We start from the raw sequence: 21054 nt of genomic DNA on the forward strand, positions 1-21054 counted from the left end.
AGTATTCCGTGTTGTTGTTGGAGCTCCACACTACACGTCTCACTGCTGCTGGAAGATCAATAAGTAACATCATGATAAATGGAGAAAAGATTGAAAATGTCAGACTTCATTTTGCTTGCATCCATATCAATCCTCATGGAAGTAACCATCGAGAAATCAATTGACGTATTGCATTAGGCAACACTGTAGCACACAATGTGTTCAAAGTATTCACAAGTAAAGAAGTCAGTTTGAGGACTAAGGTGCACCTGACCCAAGCCATGGTGTTTTCAATAACCTCATATGCATGTGAACAATGGTCAATGAATAAAGAAGACTGTAGCATAATTGATGCATTTGAGTTATGGTGTTTGAGAAGGATGTTGAAAGTGACATGGACTGCCCGAAGAACAAACAAATCTGTGCTGGAAGAAGTACAGTCTGAATGCTTTTTAGAAACCAGGATGATGAGATGTTGTTTCTTGTTGTTAAGTGCTATTGAGTCAGTTCCAACTCATAATGCCCTGAAGAGTTGTTGGTGAGTTTGAACCACCAACTTTATGGTTCAAACTGACCTTGAGGTACAGTGCTTAGTCTATGGAGCCATGCCAGGACTCGTTTCTCATTTTCTGACATCAGGAGGGACCCTTCCCTGGAGAAGGACATTTTGCATAAATGTGGTGAAGTAGAGGGTCAGTGAAACAGAGAAAGACCCCCAACAAGATGTACTGGCACTGCGACAACAGCAACATGCTCTAACATAACAATTGTGAAGATGTCGCCGGACTGGGCAGTATTTCATGCTGTTGTGCAAAGTGGCATTATTAGTCAGAACTGACTTGATGTCCCCTAACAACAACCACCATAAATAACAGCAACAACATTGAATCTAGCATAATGGTCACCAACCCCATGTTGGCAAATCCCATGGTTATGCATCATTTTCACCAGCACCTCAGTGGTCTTCAACGTGGTTGACTTCTTTCTCCTTCTTGAAACATTTTTTCCTTTCCTATTCTTCCTTCTGTGCTCTATGGTCTCATTTGGCTCCAGATATTTAAATGCCATCTATATCCTGATGACAGCTACATTTATAGCTCTATCACTCACCTCTCTGCTGATCTCAAGACTTTCAAATCCCATTGTCTACTCGATATTTTTACTTGAGTCTCTAATGTTGTTATTAGTTACTCTTGAATTGACTCTGACTTATGGTGACCTTGTGTGTTGCCCAAGTGCTGCACCATCTTCACATCTTCATGATCATTGGTTTGATATATGTCTGTCGCTACGCCTCTAGTTCTCTGAAATCATATGTCTCAAACAGAGTTCCTCATTTCTCCCCTGCTCCTTCAAGTATCACCTTTATTCACCCAATTTCTTAAGGCAAATGTAAAAGTTTTTCATTTTCATTATGTCTCACATATGTTGTTGTTCTTGTTAGGTGCCATTGAGTCAGTACCGACTCATAGTGACCCTATGGACAACAGAATGAAACACTGCCCGATCCTGGACCAACCTCATTATTGTTGCCATGCTTGAGCCCATTGATGCTGCTACTTTCCCATCCATCTCGCTGGGGGGTCTTCCTCTTTTTCTCTGACCCTCCACCTGACCAAACCTGATATCCTTCTCCAGAAAGTGGTCCCTCCTGATAATATGTCTGAAGTATTAGAGATGAAGTGTACTGATCCCAGCCCCTAAGGAGCACTCTGGCTGCACTTCTTCCAACACAGATCTGCTGGTTCTTTGGGCAGCCCATGGCACTTTCAATATTCTCCTCTATAGCACAAATCCTGCTGGGTAGTTCTAATGCCTCTAATTTCTTCCCATTTCTGTTCTCTCTACCATATAGTCCAAGCCAACAGATCTCTAACTGGAACTATGCCAACAGCTTCCAAGCTGGTCCTCCTGCTTCCACTCTTACCTGCAACCCAAACTCATAACCCTTATAACAGACAGGGCCATCTTTCAACAGTATCCATCACATTATATTGCTCTGTACTGCTCTACCTCTTTATTACACCTAAGGTTCCTTGTGACACTTATTACTATGAGTTTCTTACCACGTACCACATTCAGCTTTTCAATTCCTGAGAATATGGCAGCAGCCTTATTCCCATCTTAAAGCTGGTGCCTGCTGTCATCCCTGCCTGCCATGCTCTTCCCATCTAACTTCATATGGCTGTTTTCCTTCTTCTTACTTCATATATTATTTCTCAAAGAACCATTTTCTGATCACTCCTGGACCTCATGGCCCCTAATTCATATTATCATTTTAAATTTTCTTTGTAGAAATTTCCCAGTCTGAAATTATTTTATCTATTGACTTGCAAAAATTTCAGTTTGAGGACTAATGTGACTGATCCAAGCCATGGTATTTTCAATAGCCTCTTGTGCATGTACAAGTTGTACAGTGAATAAGGAAGACAGTTAAAGAATTGACACATTTGAGTTATGGTATTAAAGATGAATATTAAAGGTGCCCTGGACTGCCAGAAGAACAAACAAATCTGCGTTGGAAGAAGTGCAACTAGAATAATCCAGAAGCCAAGATAACCAGACTTCATCTCTCATATTTCAGAAATATTATCAGAAGGGACAAGTCCCTGGAGAAGGACATCATGCTTAGTAAAGTGGAGGGACAGTGAAAAATAAAGGAGACCTTGATTGGTACAATGGCAATAACTATGGGCTTAAGTGTAACAGCAATTGTGAGGATGGCACAAGACAGAGGAGTGTTTCGTTCTGTTGTACATATGGTCACTATGGGTTGGAACTGGCTCAATAGAACCTAACAACAACAGTTTGTTTGCTTCCTTAATGTGTATCTCACACTAGAAGTATTATTACCAATTGGTAATAAGTCAATTTGGATTCATGATAACCCCATGCATGCCAGAGTAAAACCGTGTTCCATAGAGTTTTCTTTATTTTTTATTTTTTTTACGTTTTTATTGTGCATTGAGTGATAGTTTATATGGGAGAACATCAGTTTTGCACTCATCCTATGTATCTCTTATCATTGCAATGATTATAATCCTCTACACGCATCATCATTCAACAGTATTTACTTCTATTTCTTCTTCTTTTTTTTTTTTTTTTTGATATACACAAAAACACTGAGGAATATATAATCATTTAAACAACCCAAGGGTACAATCTGCAAGCCTGCCTACTGGCCGCCAGCACACAATCTTTCTCTTACCATGAGTCTAGAGTCCTCAGCTGCTCTCTCTCTCTCTGTGTCCTCATTTCTGCCTTCATCTCTGGTGTTGCTGCTTCTCTGGATAGGGTCACACATTCCGCTCATGCTCTTTTCCCTTGATAGTCCTAGGATCCTCTGTTCCTGAATGTAATATTAACTACTCCCACTTTATGTTACAAAACTTCTACCTTTACAGTTGTGACAATCGCAATTAGTCATGATAACAATTACTCACTATTGAATCATAAGGATCTTATCCTCATTTCCTTTCACCAGACCCATATAGAGACAAGGTGAAAACTATTCAGTGAGAATTCTACCTTCCCTCACACTCTGAAACTAAACTCCCTCTTGAAAACTTGTAAGCCAGCCATTTCCTGCCTTTATAGTCCACCCCCCACATTTTATGTAGTCATTGTCTAAGTTGCCTGTCCCTATCAACCTTATTTACAGAGGGGATATGTTTATTCCTGATGTGAAGACTCCTTCCCTCTCAGTTGGTATTTTGAGCTACTCCATCCATAAGTATATGTCAAGTTCATAAAATAGTAACAATTTACACTTGTTTCCTTAATCAAATTTCTTTATCTTCCTCTGTTAAAGTTTTAATAATCAAGCCATCAAATCTAGGTTAAATGGGTACTATCTACATCCATAGGGTTTTCAATAGCTGTGTATTTGTAATAAAATCACCAGGCCTTTCTTCCAAGCTGTGGACTTGGACCTCCAACTTTTTAGTTAGCAATTGAAAAGTATTAACTGTTTGTACTACCCATGGTCCATAAAAACAGGGATTATCATTGGACTTGTTTGCTGCTGTAAACTCAGATTGGAGCCTAGAACACAGAAAGAACTCAGTAGGTATATATTGAATGTTGAGTCTGAAAAATAGAGGCAATAATAATTCCCTTCCTTTTTAAAGGATTCTCTGACACTTCACTGAAATAATTTTTGTAACCTTAAACATAACAGTGCCAGGCACAGAGTAAGTATCAATGAATTGTTGGGTAGCATGATTTTTCACTACTTATTTTATTTATAACACTAGTGATGATGATGGTTTTTAAAATTTCCAAAGGAAATTTTCCTTGGAACCCATACAAAATAATGTGCAGATTCGCTGTTGAGTCAGTTCCAACTCATAGTGATCCTGCATAGGTTTTCTGAGGAGCAACTTGTGGGTCTGAACCTCTGACCTTGTGATTCAAACTGACCTTCTGATCCAGTGCTTATCCTACAGTACCACACAAGACTTGCCCAGTCTAATGCATAACCTCTTCATCAAAATTTTTTTGGAAGTGAGATTTTATGAACCTAGTTGGAGAATTAATTTCTCAGATTATTAAGTGTCTGCTTAGTATGGAAGTAGGAATATGCCTATTGTTTTTGGTCAAGTCGGTTCCAACAAATAGTGACCCTGTATGGGGCTTCTGAGGAGCAATTGGTAGCTTTGAACCACCAACTTTGTGGATAGCAGCCCAGTGCTTATCCTATAGCACCACACCAGGACTCCACGGCAGGGTTTTGCCTACTATTATAACTTCTTCAAGAGCTGGGCTGCCATAAAAGAGTTTTAGCAATAAAATTCTACAAGAAACAATATAATCTTAGTTGAGTCAGAAAACCCTTTCATACTATGTCTCCAGGTCACCTTTGGTGTTTTTAGGTGCCTTAGATTTGCTTTCAAGTCTTCAATATCCACTCATAGAAATCTCATATAACCAAGTATAACTACCCCCATAGGGTTTTGTGGGCTATAATCTTTCATGAAAACAGTTTGCTAAAGTCATTTTCTGGTAGAGCCATTGTGTGAATTTGAACTGCTAACTTTTTAGTTAGCAGCTTATCACTTAACCAGTGCATAACCAGTATTCCTTTTGGGTATTCATTGGGAATATTAATTATCACTGCACTCTAGGTAAGCTTGCTCTTAATCATCTTGCTCAGTGGAATTGTAGCTACTCCGGCAGACTAGGAAGTGTTTTAATGAAGCATGAAACATTAAACTCTGCATCTTTAATGAAGCTCTTTTCAGGAAAAAAGATAACCTATCAAATATCTCTTGTTTGCAAAGCACAACATATTTAAAATTTATTCTTTAGCTTCTTAGAAAGAGCGATGAGCTATACGATCCTTCCTGTCTCAAGTCTTTTTGAGCCACGATGTGAATTTGATGTTATTTCCTTCTTCGTTGATAGAAGTTTTCTTTCCATCCTTGCGTGTGTCACCTACCAGAAGGCCAGGGCATGGGCAGACCCAGCTGGTGAGGAGCTGTTATCACTGCGAAATGTCCCTCCGCTATTTCACTGCCTGCCAGAGATCCCATTATAGGTATTGAATTCTGCACAGTAAATTTTTGATAGCTGCCTCAAAGGGGCCAATTGTTTCAGATTAACAGCTGCTCTGTTAATGCCAGATGAGCAGTGTGGTTAAAAAAGGTCTTTATTTACAGACATCAAAAAGCATGTTTCAAAAACAGCAGACCCCTTGAATTCAAAACAAAAGGAATGTAATGAAAGGAAAATCATATTTTATGTTAACTGTCCTCTTTCAATGTAACACACTTTAGGTAATCAAATCTCAGGGAGGTGGAAACAGTTGATGTTCTTCTCATTATTTATGTGGTATGTTTGCTTTGTGCCGTTTCTACACGGGCAGTAGAAATCCAGTATTTAGTGTCCTTATAAATTTTATTTAATTGTGTTAGCGAAGCAAGCAGAGATTTTGGTCTGAGTTCTTTTGCTGTTGCAGTTAGAAACAAGGAAACAAGCATTTGCTGTTACTGATATTTTGTTAGACTGTTTGTAGGGTAGCGTGGGCCATGGTAGAGATGGAGTTTGAATAAAGCCCTAATATCAGCTGTCATATTTGCAAAAGCACTAATTCCTTCTCCTGGGAACAAAAAGACTTTGAATACCTCAACATAAAACCAAACTCCTTACAACTGGACCAGTAAGCAACATTGTGATCAATAGAGAACAGATTGAAATCATCAAGGATTTCATTTTATTTGTATCAACAATCAATGTTCATGGCCGTATAGTCAAAAAATCAAATAATACCTTTTATAAGGCAAATCTGTTGCAAAAAGCTTCTTTTTAAATCTTTAAAAGCAAAGGTGTCATTTTGATGATAATGGTGTGCCTGACCCAAGCCATGGTATTTTTAATTGCTTCATAGGCATGCTAAAGCTGGACAGTGAATAGGGAAGTCCAAAAAAAGAATTGATGCATGTGAATTATGGTGTTGGTGAGGAATATTAAATATAACATGGACTACCAGAAAAAACCCTCAAATCTGTCACGGAAGAAGTACCGCCAGAATGTTCCTTAGAATTTTTCTTGCTTATTTTGGACATGTTATTATTGTTGTTATGTGCTGTGGAGATGGTTCTGACTCATAGCGACCCTGTACAGGGTATCCAAGGCTGTAAATCTCTATGGGAGCAGAAAGCCTCATCTTTCTCCCACGGAACCACTGGTAGTTTTGAACTGCTGACCGTGAGATTAGCAGCCCTATTCGTAACCACTACGCTACCAGAGGGCCAAACCCTGGAGAAAGACATCGTGATGAAGCAGAGGTTTATCATAAGGGTAAGCCTTTCAACCAGATGTACTAATGCAATGACTGCAAAAAATGTGCTTGAGCGTAGCAGTGATTGTAAGGGTGGTGCAGAATGAGGCAACATTTCCTTCTGTTATGCACAGGCTCTCTATGAGCTGGAGATGACTTGAGACACTTAACAACAATAACAATAAGAAGACAGGTGTGGTTTAGTGAATTATTTAATGTCTCTTCTAGCCATAGTCTGTAATTCCCACCAAACAACATTTTTTCCTGCTGGAGCTGGGTAGAAGGCAGGAGAATATACTGAGAGGATGACATGCTTCAGCTGTGGCTGTTAACAGAGCTGATGATAATTATGAAAACTGTAACTCTAACGTGGCTTAAAAATGAGCCATCTCAGAAGCAGGACAGGGAATCCCATAACCACCCAAGAAGAACCAGGAGTAGAGCGCTTCCTTTGGGCCCCAAGATCCCTGCACACTGGACTTCTTTGTCCAGGTTTCTAAGAAACCTGTAACACTGGAGGAGTAGAAGAGGCACAGTAGCAGCAGAACCAAGAACCAGAGCACAAGACTGAGGAGTGGGATTCCCAGCCCATGGAGTATGCAAAGTTGAGTGACTTAAAGCAGGAAGTTTGCTTGTATCCAAGAGTAGGGTGCCTCCAAGCATGCAACCGGGAGAGTTTAGTTTGCTGACCCATGGAGTGAGAGCCCAGTGCCTTCAGGCTGAGGCTTGTGGTGGGATGGTTGTCTTGTGGACATTTAGCAGCAACTGCCTGGAACAACTGTGCCTTGAGCATTTTCTGATCCTTTATTGTTTCCTGTTAACTTCCCTGGTAAACCCCATCATTGTGAGTATTGTCTCTGAGTTCCGTGTGGCCATTGCAACAGATTATTTAGCAGAGAGTGTTGTAGGAGGAATGTTTGGTGCTTCCTTTTTTTTTTTTTTTTTTACATCAGGGAACCCACCTGAGTGAGAGGAGGAAAGACATGTGCTGCCATCTTGGGCAACTTGGAGTTCACTGTCCATGACTTGTATGTGATCACCATCGATGACTTGTATGTGATATATGTAGCAGTGATCCTCACTGCTCTCTGGCTCCATCTCCAATAGTTACAGGTTCCCAAGGGGACTGCTTTAGTACCCAAGAGGTGATCTGCAACCCCTGTCCAACCTTTAGTCCCCTAGCCTAAATCTTCATTCCTTACATTTAATTTTTATCAAAGTAACATAAACAACGGCTCAAAATTCAAGTATTAAATAGCAAAAAATCAAATGGCTGCAGACAGAAATTCTTTCTGAAAACATGGAACAGGGAGGGAAATCATATTCTGGTCTTACTCACTTCCTGCCTTGTGGTTTTATACCAATGACTGCCATTGGCTGGTGCCAACAAGAAACAACTCAGAAAGGGAGTCCGGGGGCAGGGCATCCACAGAGCAAAAAGTGGGTGAAGAGAGAATGAAGGAGGAATAGCAAGGGAAGAGTGATTAGTTTAGGAGCAAATACCTATTTACAAGGACTATTGTGAGCTCTGGTAGCATAGTGGTTACGAATTGGGTTGCTAATCTTAGCGACAGCAGTTCAAAACTACTAGCTGTTCCACAGGAGAAAGATGAGGTGTTCTGCTCCTGTAAAGATGTATAGCCTCGGAAACAGGGTCGCTATGAGTCGGAACTGACTCCACAGTACATAACAACAACAACAACATTGTGAGAAATAAATGAGATCAATATAAAAAGCACCCACACAAAAGAATTGACACATACTAGGTTGTCAAAATGTAATTTTTACTCTCACCTCTTTCCCCTTCCTTATCTGTCAAATCTGTGGTCACAAAATCGTGATTTATTTATCGCAAGAGCTGTGAAAATCTAGCAAAGGCTTTTCCCAGGGGATGGGACTAATTCACAGCAGAGAAGTCACTATCACGTTTCAGATCTTTTCATGGGAATGGGAGTAACTCCATAGTGATGTTCTTGGGGGCGAGGGAGTGGGAATTGGGCCAGGAGGGTACTCTCCTTGATTTGTAAGAGTTCGTGCAGAGGGGCAGCTGGTGTAGCTTGTCTTGCTTAGGTTAACATGCTTGATTGCTAGAAGAAAGCCTGGAGAGAAGTTCAAGTTCACCCAGAGTCACCTTGGAAGAAAAGCTTGGCAATCTAATGGCCCTCAAAATCGGCCACTGAAAATTCTACGGCGCACACTTCTACTCCGACACACAGGGGTGGCCATTAATTGGAATGGGTTCAACTGTAACCGTTTTTGTGTTTTTTTTTGTCACAGGCATTAAAATTCTTTACTTATAGTTTAAAGGAGCTTTGGTAGTGTAGTGGTTAAGAGTTGAGCTGCTAACCTCAAGGTCAGCAATTTGAAACTACCAGTGGTTCTGTGGGAGAAAGATGAGGCTTTCTACTTCTCTAAAGATTTATAGCCTCAGAAACGCTATACAGGGTCACTATGAGTTGGAACCAACTCTACGGCACATACCCACCATCACCACCACTCACAGTTTAGTGGCCCCGCCACTTTTGCCTGTAGGAATGAGTGTGACTGTTTCCACACAGCCAACGTGTAATCGATCCATCTGGAAGCTGGGGAGCATGGTTGTAGTCCCACTGCAGTTCAAACTATCCCATTGCACTGTGTACAAACTTTATAGTCACTGGTGTGTTTGCAACAACCAGAGGCTACTCTGTTAGTGCTGAATAAATGACTTCAGAAGTTATTTCTCACCCTTCTAGCTCCTTGTGTTTCCCACTAGTTCGGTATCAGATTCATGGCTCTGAATTGTCTTCAGTGCTTCCCTAATCTCCCTTCCACTTTCCCCCCCCCCTCTCTCTATTCCAACTCTTTTAAAATTTTTTAAAATGTTTTATTGTGAATTATGTGATAGTTTACATGGGAGAACATTAGTTTTACATTCATCCTATCATATATCATTTCATTGCCATGGTTACAATCCCCTCCATGCATCATCAACCAACCAAAGGATATACACCCTGCAATCCTGCCCCCTGGTCATCAGCACACAGCCCCTCTCCCTCTCTGGGTCTAAAGTCCCCAGCTGCTCCATCTCTCCACGTCATTTTCTCTGCTTCTATCTCAGGCATCACTGCTTCTCTGGGTAGGGTCCTGCTCTCCACTTTTCTCCCTTGATGGTCCCAGGGAACTCCACTTCTAGACTGAAAATTTAATCACTCCCCTCCTTGCTATAAAACACCTACCTTTACATTTCCAACCCTCAAAATCAATCCTGATAACAGTTATTCACTATTGTATCACAAGAGACCTATCTGCATTTCCTTTCATCAGCCCTGCCTAGACAGATTGGATACTACTCAGAGGAGATTCTACCTTCCTCCATGCCCTTTGGATCTAGGGTCCCTCTTGAAAGCTTGTAAGCCAGTCACTTCTACCCCCTTTTTGGGTAGCCAATGTCCAAGTTGCCCATCCCTGTCTGCTCTGTGTATGGAGGAGGTGGGAATGATTCTTGCTGTAAAGATTTCTTCCACTTACTTATAATCCTTCAATGGATGAAAATGAAGTCCTCTTTGGAACAAGTATCCAGGTCAAGGAGTCATGCAGCTTTTCTGGCATATTCTTACAATAGTAGCACTTACCATAGTCCCAGTGGTGCCAATGGTTAATGAGCTAGACTGCTAACTGACAGGTTGGAAGTTCAAGTCCACCCAGAAGAGTAACCTGTGATTTGTTTGCAAAAAAAATCATCCATCAAAAACCTTATGGAGCACAGTTCTATTCTGAAATGCATGAAATCACCATGTGTTGGAGTCAACTGGATGGCAGTGGTTGGTGGTAGCAACATCAGTCCTTGGAGGCTGAGCTCAGGGACTCTGACTCCTCGAGGACTTTCTTGGTCTTTCCAAGGAGCTGACCAGCAGGAGGTGTACTTGACAGCTGGGACGGGCTGCCTTTTGGGATCTGAGCCAAAAGAAAAGAGGTAAAGATGCAAAGGCCTGTTTCAGCCCCAACCACATGAGCCCAGTATTCTCTAGTTTTCTCTCAGGGCTTCTCCTCCACCCACCCATAATCCACTCCTCTCAGGTTCCTCGTTAAAGTAAAACTCATCAACATTCTTTTAATGTGGCTTTTTGTGTTTCATTTCCTTTGTTGGTTAAAAAATGTTTCCACTGAAACGTTTTATAAGATTTCTATACACTGCATACATTTTGAACATTTTGTTCCTATTAACATAAAATATTATTCTCATTTCCTCTTGTATTGGAAAGAAAGAGGGAAAAAAAGCATTAGAAAAATTAGAAAAATTCTTTGTTACGAAGGAGGTATGAATGATTTATGAGCATAATAAAGGCAGGACTCTTTGGTCAACATTATGAATTTAAAAATAAGACTTCTTTTCAGATTTTTGAAATGACTTAGATGACAGTAGGCACTAAAAACTAAAATAACAAAGGAGACCAGGCTATAATGGGAAACTCTTTACCCTCTATTTTTACTTGGAGTAAAAAGACAGGCATACTCTCTGCCCTTGGGAGATGAAGTAGAATCATCTCAGCTTAGGGCAAAGGCAAGTCCACATCAAATAGCTTGTTCCAAAACATGACTGTGGACCATCTGAGACCCTGAGCAAGATGCCTTTTTATAATACTCTCTGTCATTTTAATTTGTTCTTAAAGATCATATAACGTTGAAGCTTATTGAGGTGAGAAAGCAAAAGAGCTCTCTTCCTTACCTGCCCAGGCTCACTTGCCTCTACAAGATCTTCTTCCCAGGTCCCCAGAACCCCCCGGGTCCTCCTGCACATTTATAAATGATGAAAATCTTCTCTAATTCCATCTGACTTTATCTATAGAATCCCATGCTCTATGGAATGAAAGATCTGCACTTGATTTTTGGTTCTGGTCTCATGAATTTTGGATTAGGGCTTGAGTTCTGTAAGATGTTGTTAGTTGTCATCAAGTTGGCTTCAACTCATGGAACCAAATATTGCCTGGTCCTGCATTGTCTTCATGACAGTTGGTATGTTTGAGTCCATTGTTGTAGCAATTCTGTACTGCCTTTCAACATTGGGGATTTATCTTCCAGCACTATAAGGTTGTCCTCGTTTAGAAATAGATGGGCAGGACTTTATTTCTTTTTAAAAGTTTTTAATGTGAATTGAGTAATAGTTCACATAGGAGAACATCAGCTTTACATACATCCTATCATGTTTTGTTTCACTGCAATGATTACATTGCCATCCATGTATCATCAAACAACTAAAGGGTATACCCCTCAAAGCCTGCCCCCTAGACATCAGCATACAGCCCTTCTCCCTCCCTGAGTCCGGAGTCCCCAGCTGCCCCATCTCTCCACGTCGTCATCTCTCTGCCTCCATCTCTGGCATCATTGCTTCTGTGGGTAGGGTCCTGCATTCCACTCTTCTCCCTTGATGGTCCCAGGGACCTCTGCTCCTGGACTGCAAAATCAACCACTCCCCTCATTTTGATACAAAACATCTACCTTTACATTTCCAACACTCACAGTCAGTCCTGAAAGCAATTTATTCACTATTGAACCGCAAGAGTATTATCCCCATCTCCTTTCACCAGCCCTGTCCAGACAGGTTGGAAACTACTCAGTGGAGATTCTACCTTCCCCCATACCCTATGAAACTAGGCTCCCTCTTGCAAGCTTGTGAGCCAGCCACTTCATGCCTTTGTAGTCCCACCATGTTAGGTAGCCAGTTTCTAAGCTTTCTATCCCTGTCAACCCTGTGTATTGAGGGAGTGGGAATGATCCTCACTGTAAAAATTTGGTCCCTCTTTTGAACTACTACTTCCACAAGTATAGGTCAATTTCATCGAATTGTAGTGAATTACTCTTTTTTCCCTCTTCTTTCTTCCTCTAGTCAAGTTTTGATCATTCAGCCATTGAAGCCATGTCAAGTGGGTACTATCTGCAAGTATGGGTGTTCTTGTGCATCTCTCCTCACTTCATATCAGCTGGATGCTTAACTCTGCTCTAGTCCTCTGTGGTCATGTCTTTGTCTCTGGACCCAGGAGTCTCCAGGTCTTGCCATACTGCTGGCCAACCGGGTCTCAACCTAGGTTGACAGCAGTCTATTGAACGTGGTCAGACTTAGCTAACGACTTCATTGCTGTCCCCCTGGCCCCCAACACTTCCCCTTATCTGTGACCACAGAACACATGAATACTCATATATACCCCTTGACTCTCAGTCTTAGAAGGGGATTTGCCCTAAGGCGACCCAACCACTTACCTTGATGGCTCTTGGGCAAACAACTTGCTTGTTCTTGTAATAGTCAATCAGATTACTATTATTGTTTTTGATTTTTCCTGCTGTTCTTTTTTTTCAAGAAGTATCTTCTGTTCTTCTAGCCATTCCAGGCTGGTCTGCTTGTCCTTTCAAGTGGAAATTTCCTACTTCAGAAGATTCTGAATAGTGATCAGGATTCCACCTATGGTCTTATGCAATGCAAAGGCTCTGCAGGACACCTCCTTCACTGGGCAAGTTCTAGCCCCATTTTAGGTATTCTAATCCATTATAAGCTGAAGACAGACTTAACAAGCTTTCTATGGTGATGTTTCTGGCTACTCCTTTCTCTCCCCCTCAAGTATCTATTTTAAAATAGTAGGTAAAGGAAACCAAGATTCAAAAGACAGACAAGCATTTTAACATTATTTCCCTATTTTACCCATTCAAACCGTTCCTCAATCCCTGTATCCCAGAGCCCTGTGGTCCCAAGGTTGAGCATACATCATTATTTACCACTGTCCCACTTAGCCCATGCATATCTGCCCAACTGTTCTCCCAACCGCCTCATTCTCCCATTATCCTCCCTCTTCTTATGTGTTGCTCGCCCCCCTCCAGAACACAAATGATTCTGTATCTACTCCATACCCTGTGTTCCACCTTTCCCTCCCTCCCCTCACCCCACCCCATATACCCCGGTAACCAGCAAAGAATTCCCCACCCCCTTTTAGTGTGGGTACTTTGTGCTGTTTAGTTCCTCTGTAACTTTGTTGAGTTTCTTTCTGGTTGTTCTATCCCTCTTCAAAAGTGGAGTATTAAAATCTCCCACTATAATGGTAGATTTGTCTATGTCTTTCTTGAATTCTAGTGGGGTTTGCTTTATATATATCAGTGGTCTTTTTCATTGGGAGCGTAGATATTTATTATGGTTGTGTCATCTTGCTCAATAGACCCTTTAATCATGAGATATTGTCCTTCTTTATCTCTTATGCTGGTTTTTTGCCTTAAAGTTTATTTTAGTAGAGATTAGTATTGCCACTCCTGCTTGTTTTTTTATTGCAATTAGCTTGATATATTTTTTTCCCATCCGTTAGCTTTAAGTCTGTTTTTGTCTTTGTGTGTAACAAGTATCTCTTGCAGGCAGCATATTGAAGGGTCTTGTTTTCTGATCCATTTGCCACTCTCTGTCTCTTCACTGGTGTATTTAATCCATTGACATTCAGTGTAATCATCAATAGGTTTGAATTAATTGCTGTCATTATGTTATTTTTTTGTGGTGCTGTTTGTTCCTTTGTTCTGCATGCCTTCTTGTGCTGACTTCATGTTTTTTTTGTCCTATTTGTTCTCAGTTTCTTCTTAGTTTTAATGTTTCCTTGTTTTACTTGGATCTTCATTTTCATGGTAAGTTGTGAAGTATTAACTTTCTTTGGGGTTACCCTATAGTCTATTAACTTCTCTTAATTTAAGACAGTCTATTTTATTCTGCCATATACCTGACCTCACTACTTGGATCTCTGTTCCTATATTTTTCCCTTCTTTGACATTGTTATTATTTTGATCTTTGATTGGCTTCACAGGTCCTCTGAATATGTTGTTGTAATTTTGTTCTGTTCTGAACTCTGCTATCTGTCGACTGAGTTCTGGGTGGTGCCATGTCTTTCAATCTCTGGTTTTTGTCTGTTCTTCCTGGTTTTCATTTCAAAGACCTCCCTTTAGGAGGATGTTTTGAAGTGCTGGATTGGCTTTGACAAAACCTCTTAGCTTCTCTTTATCCTGAAATGTTTTGATTGCACATTGAATTAGATTGACATTTTTGCTGGATAGATGAGTCTTGTTTAGCAGTTTTTTTCTTTTGTGGTTTTATATATGTCGTCCCATTGCCTTCTTGCCTGCATGATTTCTGTTGAGAAGCCAGATCCTAATCTGATTTGCTTGCTTTTCTAAGTAACACTTCTCTTTTCCCTGATTGCTTTTAGATTTCTCACCTTGTCTTTGAATTTGGAGAGTTTGATTATGATATGTCTTGGTGATTTTCTTTTGGGATTTATACTTCCTGGGGTTCATTCAGCTTCTTGAATGCTTATCTTCTCATCCATCAAGATGGTAGGGAAATTTTCTTCCAGAAGATCCTCAACTATCTCCTCTGTGGACTTATGTTGTTCTTCCTGTTCTGGAATGCCAATAATTCTTAAGTGATTCCTCTTCTTGTTATCTAACATGACTTTTAGACTCTCATATTATTTTTATCCTTTTTTCTTCTTGTTCTTCTAGCTTAGCAGTATTGAGAAATTTGTCTTCCAGCTTGCTGATTCTGGCTTCCATCTCTTCAATTCTATCCCTTTTCCCTTTCAGTGTATTGTCCACTTATGATATTTTATTATTAATCATCTGGACCTATTTTTTCAAGGTTTGAATTTTTTTCCAATGCTATATCTATCTTGTTTGATTGCTTCTGTAGCACTTTCCTGACTTCTTCCTTATTTTCCTCTACCCCTCTGTGGAGCATTTGAATTTGTCTCCATATCATTCTTCTGAATTCCTTTTCAGGCAGATCCAAAGCCTGCTCTTCTTCTAGTGAGAAGTCTATATCTGCCTCTACCTCATTTGTCTCAGTTACTCTTTTATGTTTTTGGACATGTGCTGAGATTTTTTTTTCCCCTTGGACATTTTCAGTAGTTAGGTGCATTTTCAATGATTAAATGAATGTATGTTGCTGTGGTGTTAAGCTTACTGAGTGTCTCCTAATGGATGTGTTCTGGAGATAGGTTTCCCTTTTCATGTGTAATGCCTAGAAGCTGATATTGGTTCCTGTCCATATGGTGAGATATTATGGGGTATGCTTGCAGCTTGGCTGTATGGCCACAATTGCTGTCTCTTCTTGGGTAAGGTAGGAAGGAAAGCTCCCAATCCAAGGAAAAAAGTGGAGATCAAAAGGACTAAAAACAGAAACAATATAAAAGGAGAGACAAAAAACAACATGCAAAAACAAAAATAAAACCATAGCCAAATGTCCAGTAGCCTTTGCTGTGCAGGTCAGTGTGCATGCACAGCAGAAACCTCCAGCGGTGGGAAGGGGTGTCCACTTGCTCAGTTTCCTTCTCTAGTGACCACCATGGAGGTGCACAGATGGATACTGAGAAATGAATGGAAGAAACATTATCCACTATTTTTATCTCTAAATGTCAGTTAGGTATCTGCATAGGCACAGTGTAATTCTCAAAATAGCTGCGTCCTTATATATAGTAGTTGGTGTTGGCTCTTGCCTTTTATGTTGGGGTTTTACAAGGTGCACATTCAGTTTGGCTGTATGGCCAGACCTGCTGTTTCTTGCTAGTAAAGGTAGGAATAAAGGGTCCCACCCAGGTCAACTTTAGGACTGAGTCCTAGAGTCAGACATCATAAGAAGCAGCCAATGGATCAGCCTGTGGGACCGCTGGGGCTCCCAGGGACCTCGTCCCTGTTCCATGGGAAAACTGTGGGTGCAAAGCTGGACCCTTTTGGGGATGCACTCCCACCTGCCTGAAGGTGTCTGGCTGGACAGAGGGGGTGTGACAGGGAAGAGGAGGAAAAAAAATAGTAAAATCTGTGACACCTGTTTTTCCAGATGCTGCTCTGTGGTTTTTAGTGCTGTATCACTGTATCAGCCTGGCTGTGGGCCTGCCCTCTGATCTCAGCCCAGGCCAATGGGCCCACAGCTGCGTCCCAATTGATTCAGAAATTGCTGCGCTTTCCTTCCACAGTCAGATGTCTCCACCAGTGGGTGTGGGAACCTGAAGCCCCACACCTTATATTAGATCCAAAACTCTGGAGCTGCTCCAGAAAAGCACCTTCTCTGGTTTATCTGCACCTCTGCCGAGGAGCCTCTCCTACTTGTTTCTGCTTCTCCCAGCCCCAAACCGGAAGTCCCACCAGGCCTTTCTTTTTAGTCTGCATTATAGTTCTATAACTGTTGTCATTGTTAGGTACTGTAGAGTTGATACTGACTCATAGCGAACTTATACACAACAGAATGAAACACTGCCTGGTCCTGTGCCAGCCTCACAGTCGTTGCTATACTAAGCCCATTGCTGCTGCCACTGTGCCAATCCATCTCTTTTTTGTTGACCCACCATTTTACCAAGCATGATATCCTTCTTCAGAGACTGGTCCCTCCTGATAGTATATGTGATGTATGAGAGACAATGTCTGACCATCCTGGCTTCTAAGGAACATTCTGGTTGTACTTCCTCAACACAGATTTGTTTGTTATTTTGGTTGTCCATAGTACTTTTAATATTCTCCTCCAATGCCATAACTCGAATACATGAATTATTCTGTAGACTTCCTTATTCATTGTCTAACTTTTCCATGCATATGAGGTTATTGAAAATACCATGGCTTGGGTCAGGCACATCATAGTCCTCAAAGTGACATCTTTGTTCTTGAACATTCTAATGAGATTTGCCTAAAGCAATCCATTATTTGATTTCTTGACGGCTGCTTCCATGAGTGTTGATGGTTGATAAGCAGTATATTTTTATTATTGAGGTTTGAGTGAAGGCCCTTTTAAGTGAGGTTAGTAAACTGTAAGGGAGTTCTTGAGTGACTTTTCTTAGGTGAATTCACTGAGGTCAGAGGTCAGATACCACACAGTTTAGGCTCAGAAGCTGGATAGTGTCAGCACACTGAGAATACGCTGAAACAATGGCCTCATGTCAACCAGCTGAGCCCGAAGTAGACCCTGCTGTACACATTTTTAATTTTCAAGAGAAATTCCAATCTCAACAATGCTATCCCTGTAGGGAAAACATCCTTGCTTGGTAAGACCAAGGAAGTCTGGTATATGAATCTTACTAGTGTGGTAGCTGTGCATTCTTGGTATGGTGCTATAGGATCAGCAATGGACTGTGAACCACAAGGTTGACAGTTCAAACCCACCAGCAGCCCTGGGAAACTGTATACAGGATAACTATGAGTTAGAACTGACTCAGTGGCACTTAACAGCAACACGAAGTGTAGTAGCTGTTAGAGTTCAAGTTTTCAACAAATGCTTACAAGAATCTCTTCTCTGACAGACACTGTTCTAGACACTGGGGATTAAAAAAAATAATAATAAAAAATAAAATAAAAGAGATAAAAATCCCTACCTTCAGACAGTTTACATTCTAGTGACTATTTGAGCCCAGAGAAGGACATCATGCTTGGTAAAATCGAGTGAAGCAGAGGAAGACCTTCAATGAGATGGACTGACATGGTGGCAGCAACAATGAGCTCAAACAGAGCAACAGTTATGAGGATGGCACAGGGCAGGGGATTTCCTTTTGTTGTACATGGAGTCACTGTGATTGGAAACTGACTTGACAGCACCTAACAACAACAACATGAAATGAATTGTGTCCCACTAAGCCATGTGTTGCATTTATAACCCCTCCACCAGTCAATTGGAGTCCTGGTGTGGCGCTGCAGGATAATGCAGTACAAACTCACCAGCCACTCCTTGGAAATGCCACACAGGGTTGCTATGAGTCAGTACCAACTGGACAGCACTTAACAACAATGTACCTGGCAATGCAACCCCAGATTGGATATAGAGTTTTCTTTGTTAATGAGACCACATCAATGTAGTTATTATTGTTAAGTGCCTTTGAGTCCATTTTGACTCATGGTGACCCTGTATAGAGTTTTCAAGGCTGTGAATCTTTGTAAGAGTAGAAGCCTCATTTTTCTTCAGCAGAGTGGGCTCAAACAGCCGACCTTGTGGTTTGCTGTCCAGTGCTTATTCTAGAGAGTTACCATGTTCCCATATCAGTGTAGAGTGTGTTTTAAACCTCATCATTTCTGAGCTATAAAAAGAGCATATGAGACCTAAAAGGTAGCCCAAACTGAGGACGATGGATGCCATGTAAAAATTGTCAAGGGGCTGAGGAATACCAGGGCTATAGAAGCTGAAAGAGACAAGGGTCTTCCCTAAGAGCCGAGAGAGAGAGAGAGAGAGAGAGAGAGAGAGAGAGAGAGAGAGAGAGAGAAGAGAGAGAGCAAGCACTACTCCTTATAATTGGTGCTGTGCATTGGAACTTCTTGCCATGAAATCCTCTACACTACTAAGCATGACGTCTTTTTATAAAGCTTGGTCCCTCCTGACAACATTTTCAAAGTACGTGAGATGAAGGTTCACCATCCTTTTAGAGGTTCAATGAAAAATAGGAATCACCTCATTAAGATGGGTTGATGGTACAATGGCTGTAACAATTGGCTCAGACATATCTACTATTGTGAGAACGACACAGGACTGGCAAGGTTTCCTTCTGTTGTGCAAGGAGTCACTGTGAGCCAGAACCGATTTGATAATACCTGAAAATAGTCATCAACACTGCTACAAAATACATTTGTTTTTTTTAAAAAGCCACTCACTTGTATTTTTGTTATGGTGGCACTAGGAAATGTAGACAACCCATTAAAATTCTCTGAGTGGAATGAGGGCATGATTTGTTTGTTATGCTATTCTGTCTTTTCCATTTCCTCTAACTAAAGTCAAGGTGTTGCTTGTCTAGTTACTGAATGTAAAAACTGAAAGAATAAGTGGATAGGGACAAGACTACAGAAGCAAAAGGATGATGGTAAAGGAGAGAAGCCAAATCTATCTGCATGATCAAGCCTGGATGGATGATATTCAGAGAAGAGGATTTGATTTGTAAGCTCCATTGTGAAGCTTAAAGGAGCAAAAAACAAGAAGAAGAGGTTTTTCAATGATTGAATTACGCATTGAATTTCCTTTCATACTTTTTGAATGGAGTTAGTTTTGAATGACTTTTGATGGCTAGTCTGAATAGATTAAGCCATAAAGGACCCTAGTATTTATTAAAGTTCATGAATTTTGTGTTATGCTTTTAACCTGAATATTCTTGAGTGTTTCAGTCTTCCGGGCTTACTTTTTAAAACTATCCAGTTGAAATAACATAAGCTCCCTTTCCACAGAGCTGCAGGAATTCGAGAATTTGTTCTGATATTTATAAGGTTTCAAAGGTGCTTCACTTCTCAGGGAGCTGCCTGTCATCTCTCATTCCAATCTCCTCCTAGTCCACATCTTTGTTTCTTAACTTTAATTTTTAATAAAGTTATACATGCATCAGTTGAAAACTCAAATATTAAGTGGCTTTTAATGAAAAAAAGGTTTCCTAACTATTCCTTACTCCAAATCCAATTCCCCATAGTTATCATCGCTTTCAACTCTTCTAGCTGTTCCTTTCTTATATTCACCTACATATTTCTAAATAAAATGTTTACTTTGCTGTTTCTTAATAGATCAGCTTTAGGAACTATAGCAGTCTATTATGATAGATGAAGAGTTAGCTCTTTTGCTCTCTTTGAACAGTTAACCTAACTACTTTCTCTTCCTTATATACTAAAATGATTATCAAATATTTTGCTCAAAGTTGAACATTACAATTATCATGAGAAAGAGTTGTATATAATTACATCTTTCTTGTGTATCATTTTGTCTTTCCTGGAGTTAACATTTTTCTCATTTTTCATTTGCTTACTTTTTTGTGTACCACCACTGTTTTATCAGTTTGTTGTACTGTGATGGTTTGCATGTTGCTGTGATTCTGGAAGCTATGCCACATGTATTTTAAATACCAGCAGGTTCACCCATGGTAGACAGGTTTCAACTAAGCTTCAAGATGGAGACAGACAATGAAGAAGGAGAGACAGACTATTTCTGAATATTTAGTCACTGAAAACCTTATGAATAGCAGTGGAACACTGTCAGCACCAGATTATTGAATACCTAAACAGGATGAAGACCACCAGAACATTGTCAGATATAGTGCTGGAAGATGAGCCCCTCAAGTTGGAAGGCACTTAAAATACAACTAGGGAAGGGCTGCCTCTTCAAAGTAGAGTTGAGCGTGATGATGTGAATGGAGTAAAGTCCTAAGGACCTTCATTTGCTGATGGAACACAACTCTAAATAAAGTGAAACAGTTATAAACATCCAATAATAATCAGAATATGGAATGTATGAAGTATGAATCTAGATAATTGGAAATAGTACAAAATGAAACAGAATGTATAAACATTGA

Source organism: Chrysochloris asiatica, unplaced genomic scaffold (genome assembly GCF_000296735.1).
Source record: "Chrysochloris asiatica unplaced genomic scaffold, ChrAsi1.0 scaffold00025, whole genome shotgun sequence".
Taxonomy (NCBI): Eukaryota; Metazoa; Chordata; class Mammalia; order Afrosoricida; family Chrysochloridae; genus Chrysochloris; species Chrysochloris asiatica.